The sequence below is a fragment of the Scyliorhinus torazame genome, chromosome 4 (genome assembly GCF_047496885.1).
Source record: "Scyliorhinus torazame isolate Kashiwa2021f chromosome 4, sScyTor2.1, whole genome shotgun sequence".
NCBI classification, from domain to species: Eukaryota; Metazoa; Chordata; class Chondrichthyes; order Carcharhiniformes; family Scyliorhinidae; genus Scyliorhinus; species Scyliorhinus torazame.
In genome coordinates this window covers 146647499-146661642 of record NC_092710.1, presented here as the reverse complement: position 1 = coordinate 146661642, position 14144 = coordinate 146647499, and the positions used below count along the sequence as shown (strand labels likewise).

General features: G+C 55.5%; 1 long non-coding RNA gene across 1 annotated transcript in view; it reads left to right on the top strand.

The window, feature by feature from the left end:
* Positions 1–12654, top strand: part of LOC140411654 (uncharacterized) — a 40956-nt gene extending 28302 nt beyond the window's left edge. Inside the window, exon 2 of the long non-coding RNA XR_011940932.1 lies at positions 11128–12654. This is a non-coding gene — a long non-coding RNA (uncharacterized lncRNA). The remainder of the gene's footprint in view (positions 1–11127) is intronic.
* Positions 12655–14144: the final 1490 nt, after the last annotated feature.

Genomic DNA, 14144 nt, shown 5'->3' with positions numbered 1-14144 from the left:
CCACATAATTTTCAGCATCGTTCTGTCATTCACAATTGCTGAGTCTCTGAGCCAGTGATTTAAGCGGTATCGTGGTGAAAACTGTATTCTTCAAATGATGCTGATAAGAACACTTGAGAACATGAAAACGTCAATGGCTGATCTTCGAGAAGAAGTTAACACCGATATATTCAATGAACAATTAATTAGATCCTCCAGATATTGGTGATGTTTGAATGGAATAGAAAGCTGCTACATGGTAACGATATTCAGCTTCTGTAGAACTCATTCTCATTTCGATTGTGCTCAATAATTAGGGTGTATGGCAGAAGGCCACATTTTCTGTTTTCCAGAAAACAAATGGTTCCAGTAAAGGAATGAAGGAATGAACAATACAATCTGTTTGATGCATTGCTTCAGAATGAATACCCTTTAATGTTGGCACGGCATGGTGTAGTACTGAACCAGGTCAGAGGCTCCACTCTTTTAATTTCACCAACCTCATTTGGTGAGGACAAATCACCCAGGCTTCCTATACCTGACCTGCTGATCCCTATTGGACGAGTATATGTGTGAAAGATGATTGACACTATGTCAAGAAATGACTCTGTGGTTTAATAGCTGCGTGCTGTCTGGGCATGAAGCCTGCGCATGAGGTTTCCATATGAAGAATGACCATTATGGCTGAATTTGTGGGGGCTGCAGCAACCTGTGGAATGTGACAGGAAATAATGACCAACTTTCAGGAAAGGGGGGAAAGATAAATAACTGTCATCCTCAATTGTTGTTTCCAATAAGCATTCCACACAAGAAACAACACTTAGAATGAACATACTTTGAAATTAAGAATCTATCTGAGTCAGTTGTTGTGTCAATATGATATGAAAATAAATCAAAACTGTATGTGCCAAAACTTTGTTCTTCTTAGTTATTTTTAAAATGGGAAATCACAAAATGGTTGCTGCTGGTCACACGGGTATAAGATTGACCTCCTTGTTTAAGGAAAGATGTAAATGTGTCAGAAACAGTTCATAGATCATAGAATTTACAGTGCAGAAGGAGGCCATGCGGCCCATCGAGTCCGCACCGGCTCTTGGAAAGAGCACCCTACCCAAGGTCAACACCTCCACCCTATCCCCATAACCCAGTAACCCCACCCAACACTATGGGCAATTTTGGACACTATTGGCAATTTAGTATGGCCAATCCACCTAACCTGCACATCTTTGGACTGTGGGAGGAAACCGGAGCACCCGGAGGAAACCCACGCACACACAGGGAGGATGTGCAGACTCCGCACAGACAGTGACCCAAGTCAGGAATCGAACCTGGGACCCTGGAGCTGTGAAGCAATTGTGCTATCCACAATGCTACCGTGCTGCCCACCAGTTCAGGGAAGGTTTACTAGATTAATGGCAGGAATAGCCGGGTTTTCTTATGAGCAAAGGTTTGATAGGTTAGGTTTGTATCCCCTGGAGTTTGGAAGAATAAGAGGTGACTTGATTGAAACTGTTAAAATCCTAAGTGGTCTTGACAGGGTGGATGTGGAGACAATGGGTGACATTCTACTACCCGCCCCGCCACATTTCTGCCCCGACCGGCCGGCGGGAGTCTCCGTAACACCGGCCGGTCAATGGGGTTTCCCATTGTGGGGCAGCCCCACGCCGTCGGGAAACCCCCGGGCGCCGGCAAAACGGAGACTCCCGCCGGCGGAGAATGACGCCCAATGTTTCCTCTTGTGGGAGAATCTAGAACTAGGTGACACTGTTTCAAAATAAGGAGTCGCTCATTTAAGACAGAAATGAGGAGAAATGTTTTCTCTCAGAGGGTTGCGAGTGTTTGGAACTTTCTTCCTCAAAAGGCAGTGGAAGCAGAGTCTTTGAATATTTTTAAGGCAGAGCTAGATAGATTATTAATTAACGGGGGGGGGGGGGGGGAGTGCGGGGGGGGGGGGGGGGGGAGTGAAACAATGAAACAATACCAGGTGTCGGCAGGAATGTGGAGTTGAGGTTACAATCAGACCAGCCATGATTATATTGAATGACAGAGCAGGCTTGAAGGGCCAAGTGGCCTACTGCTGCTCCTAATTCACCTGTTCGTGTGGTTCACAAGATTGGTCATCTGGGGCGTCATTCTCCGACCCCCCGCCGGGTTGGAGAATCGCCGGGGGCTGCCGTGAATCCCGCCCCCACCGTTGCCGAAGTCTCCGGTACCGGATATTCGGCGGGGGCGAGAATCGGGCCGCGCCGGTTGGCGGGCCCCCCCCCGCTCGATTCTCCGGCCCGGATGGGCCGAAGTCCCGCCGATAAATTGCCTGTCCTGCCGGCGTAAATTAAAGCACCTATTTACCGGCGGGACAAGGCGGCGTGTGCGGGCTCCGGGGTCCTGGGAGGGGCGCGGGGCGATCTGACCCCAGGGGGTGCCCCCACGGTGGCCTGGCCCGCGATCGGGGCCCACCGATCCGCGGGCGGGCCTGTGCCGTGGGGGCATTCTTTCCCTTCCGCCTCCGCCACGGTCTCCACCATGGCGGAGGCGGAAGAGACTCCCTCCACTGCGCATGCGCAGGAAACTGTCAGCGGCCGCTGACGCTCCCGCGCATGCGCCGCCCCGACATGTCATTGTTCGAGATCCGACCCACTACGGTCGTGTTGTCAGCAAACTTGTCGATAGAGTTGGAGCCAGATTTTTTGTGTGTACAGGGAGTAGGGGGCTAATGACGCAGGCTTGCGGGGCCCGGGTTTTGAGGACTATCATGTGGGAGGTGTTGTTGTTTATCTTTAATGGTTGTGGTCTATGGGTCAGAAAGTCGAGGATCCAGTTGCAGAGGAGCCAAGTCCTAGATTTTGGAGCTTTGATATGAGTTTGGCTGGGATTATGGTGTTGAAGGCGGTGCTGTAGTCAATAAATAGGTGTCTAACATAGGAGTCCTTGTTGTCGGGATGCTCCAGAGATGAGAAGAGGGCCAAGGAGATGGTGGCTGCTGTGGACCGGTCTGAATCCTTGCAGTGAGTATCCTCTGAAATTGCCTCTCTTCACCGTGAGTGTCCACTGTAATGATCTCTCTTTGTAGTCAGTGTCCACTGGAATGATCTGTCTTTCACCGTGAGTGTCCACTGGAATGATTTCTCTTTGCAGTTAATGTCCAATGGAACGATGTCTTTTCACCAAGGGTGTCCACTGGAATGATCTCTCTTCACACTGAGTATCCACTGGATTGATCTCTTTGCAGTGAAAATCCACTGAAATTATCTCCCTTCACAGAGATTGTCCACTGGGACGATGACTCTTACATAGAAACATAGATACATAGAAGATAGGAGCAGGAGGAGGCCATTTGGCCCTTCAAGCCTGCCCCGCCATTCATCACGATCGTGGCTGATCACCCAACTCAATAGCCTAATCCTGCTTTCTCCCCATAGCCTTTGATCCCATTCTCCCCAAGTGCTATATCCAGCCGCCTCTTGAATGTATTTAATGTCATAGCCTCAACTACTTCCTGCGGTCATGAATTCCACAGGCTAGGGCAGCATGTTGGCACAGTGGTTAGCACTGCTGCCTCACAGCGCCGAGGTCCCAGGTTCGATCCCGGCTCTGGGTCACTGTCCGTGTGGAGTTTGCACATTCTCCCCGTGTTTGCGTGGGTTTCACCCCCACAACCCAAAGATGGGCAGGGTCGGTGGATTTGCCACGCTAAATTACCCCTTAATGGAAAAAATGAATTGGTCACTCTAAATTTAAAAAAGAAATGAATTCCACAGGCTCACCACTCTTTGGGTGGAGAAATGTCTCCTAATCTCTGTCCTAAATGGTCTACCCTGAATCCTCAGACTGTGACCCCTGGGGCATCATTCTCCGACCCCCCAGAGGGTCGGAGAATGGCCGTTGGCCGCCGTGAATCCCGCCCCCGCCGGTTGCCGAAGTCTCCGAAGGGAGAAAAGTCGGCGGGGCGTTAATGGCGCCGCTGCCGCGGAGAATGTCACGGGTCTGCGCAAGGCAGCCGATTTTCGGCCTGCCGATATTCTCCCTTCCGGATGGGCCGAAGTCCCGTCGACGTGATGACCGTTCACGTCGACGTGAATTAAACCTCCTTTTCATCGGCGTGACCCGGTGCTCCAGGCTCACGCCGACCAGCGTGGAGGTGAGTGACGGCCTGGGGGGTTGGCTCTGGGCAGGCAATGGCGTGGCTGCAGTCTGATTGCGTGAGGAGAGGTGTGTCTCGGGTTGTGTGTGTGTGTGTGCGGCGGGGGGGGGGGGTGGTTAGAGTAGGCTGGGCTCCGGGGGAGTGCCGAGAGTGGGGTCCGTGCCGGGGTAGAGGTTGGGGGGGGTCCGTGCCGTGCCGGGGTGGAGGTTGGGAGTTGGGGGGGAGTCCGTGCTGGGATGGAGGTTGGGGGGGGGTCCGTGCCGGGGTGGAGGTTGGGGGGGGGTCCGTGCTGGGGTGGAGGTTGGGGGGGGGTCCGTGCCGAGGAGGGGGATGGGAGGGCAAGTGAGTTGGTCCACCTGGCCAGGTGCCAGCCTCCAACAGTTGGACCCATGCAGTCCATGCCACCTGGCTGGGGGGAGGAGGGGATATGGGCAATGATGACATGTCGACGTTCCCCTCCCCCCCACCAGGCCGTCATGTTTTCAGATCATCCAGCGATGTTGGCCGTCGTGGTGGCAGCCGCTCATGTCTATGTTGCCCTGGATGAGGAGGAGGAGGAGGAGCGTGCCAAAGAGGCGGCGCAGGCTGCCGCAGAGGGGCAGGTGGCAGCCGCCCAGGCTGGAGGGACACCTGACCGACAGGACGAGGAGGGGGAGGAGGACGTCGCGGCCCCACGGCAACGGAGGCACCCGAGGGCGCCCCGTGTGTACCGGCCCCGGCAGTCATACCAGGACCTCACGGACCGGGAATGCAGGAGGAGACTCCGGATGAGCCGGGAAACCGTGGCACACATCTGCCACCTGCTGGCACACCTGTCACCGCGTGGCAGTGGCAGGGGACACCCTCTCCCCGTGTCTGTCAAGGTTACGGTGGCCCTGAACTTTTATGCAACGGGGTCATTCCAGGCACCGAGTGGGGACCTGTCCGGCATATCGCAGACATCGGTGCACCGGTGCATCCGGGCAGTGACAGATGCCCTATATGCCATGGCGCACCGCTACATCCGCTTCCCCGTGGACCGGGCCAGCCAAGATGCCCGGGTCGTGGGCTTCTCTGCCGTTGTCGGGTTCCCCATGGTCCAGGGCGCGATCGATGGGATGCACGTCGCCGTGCGGCCACCTGCAGATAACAGGGCCGTGTTCACGAATAGGAAGGGGACCTATTCGGTGAATGTACAGGTGGTCTGCGACCACCGCATGATGATCCTGCACGTCTGCGCCCGTCACCCAGGCAGTGTACACGACTCATTCGTGTTGTCGCGGTCATCCATCCCCGGCATGTACGAGGGACGCCATCCCCGGCTGAGGGGCTGGTTGCTGGGCGACAGGGGCGACCCATTGCGATCGTGGCTGATGACGCCTATACGGATGCCACGCAATGAGGCGGAGAACCGCTACAATGATGCCCATGTAGCGACAAGGGGAGTGATCGAGAGGTGCTTTGGTGTGCTGAAGATGCGTTTCAGGTGCCTCGACCTCTTTGGGGGCGCCCTCCAGTATCGGTCAGATAGGGTCGGCCGCATCATTGTGGTGTGCTGCGTCCTGCACAACATAGCCCAGCAGAGGGGCGATGTGCCGCAGGCAGAGGAGGGCAGAGTGGAGGAGCAGCAGGAAGAGGCCCAGTCCTCCCCAGATGAGGGGGATGGGGGCAATGGTCAGGGCAGACGGGGTAGACACAGGCGGGTGGCTGTCCACCGTTAACGGCTGGCCCAGCGGGCACGGGACAGACTGATAGACGCCCGCTTCACTGACTAGATGGGCGTGGGAATCGGGTAGTATGGCCACAGACCGCACACCATGGCAACAGCCGACCACCCACACCCCCCACCCATCCACCCACCCAGCACCCTCACCCCCCTCCCCAACCCCACCCACCCCACCCGCATGCACACCACCCGCCCCCCCATTGCCGATCCACCGGCGGCACAACGGGCCGGGCTCACACAGTTGCGGGTGGACGCGTGTCTATCGCAGGCCATGGAGGATGATGACAACCCGCCCTGCGATGAGCTCCTGGCTGTACATCGTTGGACTATGTCTGACCCATGGCCACAGTACCACCATCCACCCGGACCATCCCTGCATGCGGCTGTGACACTGCAGCGCACGGTCCCGCCCTCTGCCCGGGGGATGTTGATGGCGGCCCAGGGGGAAGGGGGCAGACTCACCTGGGGCTGAGGTAAGACCACCCCTCACACACACACTTGCGCTCAACGTACATGACACCCCCGCACTCTTTGGACAGAGCACAAAGGCAGCTTCGGTAGGTGTAACATTGACTTTAATAACCAAAGGAGTTCATGCACGTGCCCTAGCCCCTAAAACTCATCTGTGCCCTGCACCCGTGCCAACTTACTCAGTGTCTAATTGTTTGGCCTTACGGGCCCTTTGACTACGTCTACGTGGTTCCCCAGACGGTACAGCAGAACTGGAGGTGGACTCCTGTGATTCCTGCCCTCTGACACTGGATCCCTTTGGCGGCCGTTTCCTGGGGCGTCCTGGCCTAGATGGGCCAGGCTGCGGCCTGGGCGACTGGGATGGCGAGCTGCCAGCCTGTCCTGCCCGTTGCCCACCCGATGCACCTGGGACGGAAGGGGGGGAGTCCGAGGTGTCGCGGTGTACCGGGACCTCCCCTACAGAGGGAGCCGGGACGGACCACACCACCTCCTCCTCCCTCGGGGTGCCCGATGGCCCCCAGGCCTCTACATGGGTGGGGGATGCGAACGGACTGGCCATCCGACGCCCCCCCGACATCTGGCGCTGCCAGTCCTGGAGGCCCGTGCTGGTATCGACAGGGGTCTGCAGGTTTGCAGCCATGGAGCCCAGGGGGTTGTCAAACCCTGTCTGTGACAGTGCGACGCCGGCTCGCACATGGCCACTGGCGCCGATGCCCTCAGCGATGGCCTGCAGACACTGGGCCATGGCCTGCAGAGACTGGGCCATGGCCTGCTGAGACTGGGCTATGGCGTTGAGCGCCTCTGCCATCTGGCGCTGGCACTGGCTCATGGCCTCCTGTGAGAGGGCAGCCATGTCCTGGGCCACAGACGCCGCCTGCACGGAAGGCCCCAGGCCTTGCAAACCGTTCCCCATGTCTGACACCGTCGCACCCATTGCCTCCACCGCGGACGCCACCCGTGCGGTGTCAGCCTGGGTGGCACGCATGACCGGCACCACTCCCAGCTCCTATACGCGGGTGGACTCCTCCACCTGCGACAGCAGCCGCCGCAAGCCGCCCGTCACCCTCTTCGCTCGTCTCCGGGTCGGTGGTTGCATCGGATCTATGTGTGGGTGTGGTAACTGCAGGAACCCGGGATCCATCTGGGCGGCAGATGTTCGCTTGGGCTGGGCTGCCCTCCGACCGCCCGGTCCCTCTGCTGCTCCTACCTCCACCTGCTGTACCGGGACGGCTGTGTTGTGCGCACCAGTGAGTGTACCAGACGCCTCATCACTAAAGTGCCCAACCGTGGTGAGTGTTTCTGCGATGGTGGAGGGTGTTGGTGACAGCAGTGGCGTTGTGTCGTGCTCTTCGTCCCACTCTGAGTCCATGGCACTTTGGGGTGGGGGTTCGTCTCCACCCATCCACTCTGAGTCACTGTCCGGTATTCCGTCTTCCTGGGTAGTGCTGTCCCGGGTAGGGGTGTCCTGGGTAGTGGTGTCCTGGGTAGTGGTGTCCTGGGTAGTGGTGTCCTGGGTAGTGGTGTCCTGGCACGGATGTGACGGGGGCCTGTGGCTGCCCTCCTCGTCGCTGGGTGGTCGCTCCCGCACGTGACGGGGGTGTCGTCTCCCTGTTGCTCCAGGTCTCTCCGTCTCCCGTGGTGTGCGAGGGGCATCCTGCGGGCGTCGCATGCTGGAGGGTCCGGGTCTCTCCATCTCCCGTGGTCTCCGAGGGGCATACTGCGGGCGTCGCATGCTGGAGGGTGCGGGTCTCTCCGTCTCCTGTGGTCTCCGAGGGGCATCCTGCGGGCGGTCTGCATCTGCGGGGATGGGTGCCTGGACGTTTGGTCCTGCGATACACAATGAAGCATGCATGGTTAGACATCTGGCAGTGATCAGGTGATACGGGGAGGGGGATATAGGGGAGGGGGGATATGGGGATGGGCTGTCGGTGGCTCACTCGCTAGTACGCCCCCGTCCTCTGCATCAGCAACCTCCCGGTCCTCAGGTCCGCCAGCCAGTTCCAGGGCCCTTTCCTCGTGTACGGTCAGTGGCCTCTCATCAGCGGGCCCTCCTCCAGTCCTCACATGCTCCCTATTGTTGTGTGCGTGCTTCTCCTGTGGGGGGGGGGGGCAGGGGTAAAAGGCAACAGTGTTAGGCAGGTATATGAATGCACGCCATCGGTTGCGCGTGCATTGCAGAGGTTAATGTTAGGGCTGGATTCACTTGGGGATATGGGGGAGGGGGGATATAGGGGAGGGGGGATATTGGGGAGGGGGGATATGGGGGATATGGGGGAGGGGGGATATGGGGGAGGGGGGATATGGGGGTGGGGGATATGGGGGAGGGGGGATATGGGGGATATGGGGGAGGGGGGATATGGGGAGGGGGGGTATGGGGGATATGGGGGAGGGGGGATATGGGGGTTATGGGGATATGGGGGAGGGGGGATATGGGGAGGATATGGGGGAGGGGGGATATGGGAGATATGGGGGAGGGGGGATATGGGGGAGGGGGGATATGGGGAGGGGGGATATGGGGGAGGGGGGATATGGGGGATATGGGGAGGGGGGATATGGGGGAGGGGGGTATGGGGGAGGGGGGATATGGGGGATATTGGGGAGGGGGATATAGGGGAGGGGGGATATGGGGGAGGGGGGATATGGGGGAGGGGGGATATGGGGGATATGGGGGAGGAGGGGATATGGGGAGGGGGATATGGGGGATATGGGGGAGGGGGGATATGGGGGATATGGGGAGGATATGGGGGAGGGGGATATGGGGGAGGGGGGAAATGGGGGAGGGGGGATATGGGGGAGGGGGATATGGGGGAGGGGGATATGGGGGATATGGGGATATGGGGGATATGGGGGAGGGGGGATATGGGGGGGGATATTGGGGATATGGGGGAGGGGGGATATGGGGGAGGGGGGATATGGGGGAGGGGGGATATGGGGAGGGGGGATATGGGGGATATGGGGGAGGGGGGATATGGGGGAGGGGGGATATGGGGGAGAGGGGATATGGGGGATATGGGGGAGGGGGGGATATGGGGGAGGCTCACCCTGCCTGCTCTGACGAGGTCATTCTCCTTCTTGTGGCACTGGGTGCCTGTCCGTGGTGTCAGGGCCACAGCGGTGATGACCTCTGCCACTTCCCTCCACAGACGCCGGCTGTGGCGTGAGGCAACTCTGCGGCCGTGCCCGGGATACAGGACGTCCCTCCTCTGCTCCACCGTGTCCAGGAGCGCCTCCACATCCCGTGACTCGAACCTCGGGGCTGAGCGACGGCCAGCCATCCAGTCGGGTGTTGCGGTCGGGTGTTGCGGTCGGGTGGGGAGGAGCAGCGCGGCCTTATGAGCCGTCACGCCATGCAGCGCGTATGACGCTGCACGGCGTGAACCAATGCGCAAGCGCGGATCCCGTTACGTCACTGCTAGCCCATTTCGGGCCGGAGACTATCAACCCATTTTTCCGACGTGACGCAAGTCGGATTTGCGCCGTTTTTTGCGCCGATCGGCGGACTTTCCGCCGATAACGGAGAATTTTGCCCCTGGTTCTGGACACACCCACCATTGGGAATATCCTCCCTGCATCCACCCTATCTAGTCCTGTTAGAATTATATAAGTCTCTATGAGATCTCCCCTCATTCGTCTGAACTCCAGCGAGAACAATCCTAACCTAGTCAATCTCTCCTCGTACATCAGTCTCGCCATCTCTGGAATCAGTCTGGTAAACCTTCACTGCACTCCCTCGAGAGCAAGAACACCCTTCCTCAGAAAAGGAGACTGTCAGCGGCCGCTGACGCTCCCGCGCATGCGCCGCCCGGAGATGTCATTTCCGCGCCAGCTGGCGGGGCAACAAAGGCCGTTTCCGCCAGCTGGCGGGGCGGAAATCCCTCCGGCGCCGACCTAGCCCCTCAATGTTGGGGCTCAGCCCCCAAAGATGTGGAGCATTCCGCACCTTTGGGGCGGCGCGATGCCCGTCTGATTTGCGCCGTTTTGTCCTTAACGGCGGACATCGCACCGTTTCCGAAGAATTTCGCCCCTGATTTGTGTTCCCTTTTGTGAACACAGAACCAAATTATGTATTCAATTGCTCAGCCATTTCTCTGTCCCCTGTTATACATTCCCCCATTTCTGTCTGTAGGGAACCTACATTCGTCTTTACCAATCTCTTTCTCTTCACATACTTATAGAAACTCTTAGTGTCAGTTTTTATGTTCCCTGCAAGCTTACTTTTGTATTGTATTTTCTCCTTCTTAATCAATCCCTTGGTCCTTTTTTGCTGAATTCTAATCTGCTCCCAATCCTCAGCAATCCTCAGACCTATTATTTTTCTTGGCCAATCTGTATGATTCTTCCTTGGATCGGATACTATTTCTAATTTCCTTTGTAAGCCATGGATTGGCCCTCTTACCCATTTTACTTTTGTGCCAGACAGGAATGAACAGTTGCTGTAGTTCCTCCATGCGTTCTTTGAATGTTTGGCATTGACTATCCACTGTCATCCCTTTAAGTAACTCTCCCCAACCTATCAAGGCCAACTCATGCCTCATATCCTCATAGTTCCCTTTATTAAGATTCAGCATCCTAGTCTCCAAAAACAACCACTTCACTCTCCATCTTGATAAAAAATTCTTTCATGTTATGCTCATCCCTAAAGGGTCTCGCACAGCTAGATTGATAATGATTCCCTTCTCATACAGCAAGATGGCGCAGGAGTGAGGCGACTCTCTGCGAACTCTCCCTAACAGATCCTCTTTTTATTTATCTTATACTCGTTCTAATCATTTAAAATTTAATTCTGAGACTAACATTATTACCAACCTCTCTCTTTTATCTTTTCTTGCAGGCTTGAACATCCTCCGAGGCCTGTGGAGACCTTTTGACCCGACCTGACCTGACCTCGACGACCTGGAAGCGGACCGGGCCCAAACTAGAAGTGAGGCCCAAACTGGACCCGGACCGGACCCAGACCTCGGAGCGCCTGACCCGGCCTAACAACCGACGCTAGCCCCCGGATCACCCAGCCCAGTCCTCGGAGCTCCGGACCCGACCCCCGACGACGGGCCCAACACGACCCTGAAAGGCCCGCACAGAGACCCGACCAGACCTCCGCAAAGCCATCCGAGATGCCAAGAGAGAATATCAAATCATGCTAGAGTCACAGACTGACTCTCGGTGGTTGTGGTGAGGCCTAAAAAACATAACGAGCTACAAAGCGAAGCCGAGCAGTATCTCCGGCAGCAGCGCACCCCTCCCCGATGAACTCAATACATTCTATGCTCGGTTCGAGCAGGAAACCAATGACCTGCTGTCGAGTGCCCCAGTAGCCCATAACTCACCCACACCCCCATCACAGCTTCCGAAGTCAGATCGGCCTTCCTGAAAGTGAACCCTTGGAAGGCGACGGGCCCGGACGGGTTCCCTGGTTGTGCACTCAGAGCCTGCGCGGACCAGCTGGCAGATGTGTTCGCGGACATCTCTAACCTGTCCCTACTCCACTCAGAGGTCCCCACCTGCTTCAAGATGGCCACTATCATACTGGTGCCAAAGAAGAACCAGGCAACGTGCCTCAATGACTACCGTCCGATGGCCCTGACTTCAGTCGTAATGAAGTGCTTCGAGAGGTTGGTCATGAAGTGCATCAACTCCATACTCTCAGAACGCTTTGATCCACTGCAATTTGCATAGCCCCGCAACCGGTCCACAGCAGACGCCATTTGCCTGGCCCTAAACTCATCCCTGGAGCATCTCGACAACAAGGACTCCTACATCAGACTCCTATTTATTGACTACAGCTCTGCCTTCAACACCATAATCCCAGTCAAGCTCATATCAAAGCTCCAAAATCTAGGACTTGGCTCCTCCCGCTGCATCACAGCCTGGTATGGCAACTGCTCGGCCCAGAAATGCAAGAAACTTCAGAGTCGTGAACACAGCCCAGTTGATCATACAAACCTGCCTCCCATCCATTGATTCCATCTACACCTCCCGCAGGCTGGGGAAAGCGGGCAGCATAATCAAAGACCCCTCCCACCCAGCTTACTCACTCTTCCAACTTCTTCCAACAGGCAGGAGATACAGAAGTCTGAGAACACGCACGAACAGACTCAAAAACAGCTTCTTCCCCACTGTCACCAGACTCCTAAATGACCCTCTTATGGACTGACCTCATTAACACTACGCCCCTGTATGCTTCACCCGATGCCAGTGCTTATGTAGTTACATTGTGTACCTTATGTTGCCCTACTATATATTTTATTTTATTTCCTTTTCTTTTCATGTGCTTAATGATCTGTTGAGCTGCTCGCAGAAAAATACTTTTCACTGTACCTTGGTACACGTGACAATAAACAAATCCTATTCTTACAAAGTACCCAGTCTAAGATGGCCTGCTCGCTAGTTGGTTCCTCCATATATTAGTCAAGAAAACCATCCCGTATACATTCCAGGAATTCCTCCTCTTCACAGTTAGTGTCCACTGGAATGATCTCTCTTCACAGTGAGTGTCCACTGGAATGATCTCTCTTCACAGTGAGTATCTAATGGAATGATCTCTCTTCACAGTGAGTGTCCACTGGAATGATCACTCTTCACAGTGAGTGTCCACTGGAATGATCTCTCTTCACAGTGAGTATCTACTGGAATGATCTCTCTTCACAGTGAGTGTCCACTGGAATGATCACTCTTCACAGTGAGTGTCCACTGGAATGATCTCTCTTCACAGTGAGTATCTACTGGAATGATCTCTCTTCACCCTGAGTGTCCACTGGAATGATCTCTCTTCACAGTGAGTGTCCACTGGAATGATCTCTCTTCACAGTGAGTATCTACTGGAATGATCTCTCTTCACCGTGAGTGTCCACTGGAATGATCTCTCTTCACAGTGAGTGTCCACTGGAATGATCTCTCTTCACAGTGAGTGTCCACTGGAATGATCTCTCTTCACAGTGAGTGTCCACTGGAATGATCTCTCTTCACAGTGAGTGTCACTGGAATGTTCTTCCTTCACAGTGAGTATCTACTGGAATGATCTCTCTTCACAGTGAGTGTCCACTGGAATGATATCTCTTCACAGTGAGGGTCCACTGGAATGATCTCTCTTTACAGTGAGTGTCCACTGGAATGATCTCTCTTCACAGTGAGTATCGACCGGAATGATCTCTCTTCACTGTGAGTATCCACTGGAATGATCTCTCTTCACAGTGAGTGTCCACTGGAATGATCTCCCTTCATAGTGAGTGTCCACTGGAATGATCTCGCTTCACAGTGAGTGTCCACTGGAATGATCTCTCTTCACAGTGAGTATCAACCGGAATGATCTCTCTTCACAGTGAGTATCCACTGGAATGATCTCTCATCACAGTGAGTGTCCACTGGAATGATCTCTCTTCACAGTGAGAATCCACTGGAATGATCTCTCTTCACAGTGAGTGTCCACTGGAATGATCTCTCTTCACAGTGAGTATCCACTGGAATGATCTCTCTTCACAGTGAGTGTCCACAGGAATGATCGCTCTTCACAGTGAGTGTCCACGGGAATGATCTCTCTTCACAGTGAATATCCACTGGAATGATCTCTCTTCACAGGGAGTATCTACAGGAATGATCTCTCTTCACCCTGAGTGTCCACTGGAATGATCTCTCTTCACAGTGAGTGTCCCCTGGAATGATCTCTCTTCACAGGGAGTATCTACTGGAATGATCTCTCTTCACAGTGAGTGTCCACGGGAATGATCTCTCTTCACAGTGAGTGTCCACTGGAATGACCTCTCTTCACAGGGAGTATCTACTGGAATGATCTCTCTTCACAGTGAGTGTCCACTGGAATGATTTCTCTTCACAGGGAGTATCTACTGGAATGAT